We start from the raw sequence: 1,998 nt of genomic DNA, 5'->3' as shown, positions 1-1,998 counted from the left end.
CTGTTTGTGACTCGAGGAACAAACCCCGTTGGATCAATGAGATTCATCTCAGCTGCCTTGGACAGGATCATTGCAAGTGCTCCAGTCTGCTACGTCACCCTTAGCCATGATTCCGGATTGTGCTCTCAAATGTGTCATAGAAACCAGAATGATTCTGGGGTCTTCAGAAAATGCAGACCCATCTTGAAGTAGAGCAGGAATAGGAACTTGGAGAATTACAGGCTGGCCACCCTACCTCCCTCCCTGGGAAGGGGATGGGACATGTGGTCCTGAAGCCATTTCCAGGAATGTGAAGGACAAGGAAGGTATTGCTGAACCCAAATGGACAGGGGAAAGAAAGGCATGTTGTGCACAGTGTGTTTGCAAAGCTCAGCCATGGTCTGCTTCTGGCCAGAGTGGTGCTGATGGGGCTCAAGAAGTGGATGCTGGGTGGGAAGGTGGCTGGGTGGGAAGTTGGCACAAATATCATCAGTGGTACAAAGTCCTTTGTGCAGTCAGTTACTGGTGTCATCTCTCAGTGACCAGCACTTGGACCACACTGTTGAACATCTTAATTCTCATCTTCTGTGACATAACACAGAGCACGAGAAATCACCCAGAAGGAGCAGGAGATCAGTCCATCTCCTTTTGTTTCAAGGAACAGAGCATGAGAGTGGAGACACATCAGTCAATGTATGGAAATACCAGGGTGAGAGCAAGGGGAGGAAGTGAGATGGGTGACTACAGCCTGCAGTGGGACAGTGTAGGACAACCTGTGGTGGAGATGGCAAAGGGCACTGGCAAGGCTGGATGTCACCAAGAGAACCCAAGTCTTTGTCCCCTTGGCTATGGCCATCGCCTCTGCCACCAAGGCCTGTGAGGAGATATGTTGTCCTCAGGTACTGGGGCACCTCATGGCCTCCTTGCACACCCCCAGTAGGGCTGGGAGCTGTCACACCATTGTCCTTCACTCAGCATCACACAGCCCACATCCCCCTGGCCCAGGAAGAGCCCTGAGCAATGTGTGAGGGACAGGATCTGCCTTCCCAGGGGCTGGGGGTCAGGCCTTGGCCTCTCTGCTTCATCCAACAAAACCAGGTTTTTCTCAGCACCTCAGCTGCCTGCACATTTCCCTTTGTTTATCTGCCATCATGGCCTCCAAGTCTCTGCTCTAATGAGTCCCTGGGGAGGCTCTGCTGGTTCTTGCCCTCAGTGGAACTCATTAATACTTCAAGGTACTTAGTACTTTTTTCTTCTGGTTTTGACTTCTGGAAAGGTTTGTGCAATCTCCTCTCAGCACCTGAGTAACCTTCAAGGACTGAGCACCAAATGCACCATGGGGCTCATTACAGAGAAGAAAGCTCTAACAAACCATGTCTCTTCTTGTAATTTCCTTCCAGTCTTGTACTGTGAATTAGAAAGCTTTCTTTTTGTAATCATGGTGAAAGATTTAAAGAGCTTCTAATAAAAAATGTCTTTTTTACTGTAAAGGGTGTATTTTATTACTCTTCAGTTTGCAGAAGATCTGATTGCAGCATTATCTGATGTTGATCCAGGGTCTCTCCTAAGGAGGTCTGGACTGGCTGGAGAAGCTGTCCCTTGAGCTCTCACACCGTGTGCACAACCTTGCTCCTCACCTCCCCAACCCCATCATTTCTCTCATGGCCCCCTGGGCCTTGCATCCTTTTTCCTTGCACCAGACTTCTCCACTGCAGTCTGCAGCTGGATGTGCCAGCTCCTTTGCACCAGCTCCCACCTGCTCTCCTTGGAGACCTGGCTGCACACAGCAAAGAGGGACTTTGCTTTACCTTTGAACAAACAAAATACAACTGATGAGAGTCATGATTTAAAGAAAACACACTCCTCAACTGTACGCCAAGGACAAACTGCCACCACTGAGGTTCACCTTCTCCAAGGCAGAACCATGAAAGAAATCTTGTAGACAGAAAGGAAATTATAAAATGAACACAATAAAAGAGTTGGCTAAAGGCAGAATTAGACAGACTACTGAAAGACAAG

This window comes from Patagioenas fasciata, unplaced genomic scaffold (assembly GCF_037038585.1).
Source record: "Patagioenas fasciata isolate bPatFas1 unplaced genomic scaffold, bPatFas1.hap1 Unplaced_13, whole genome shotgun sequence".
Taxonomy (NCBI): Eukaryota; Metazoa; Chordata; class Aves; order Columbiformes; family Columbidae; genus Patagioenas; species Patagioenas fasciata.
The sequence above is the reverse complement of the archived record's forward strand: the minus strand, read 5'-3'. Positions refer to the sequence as shown.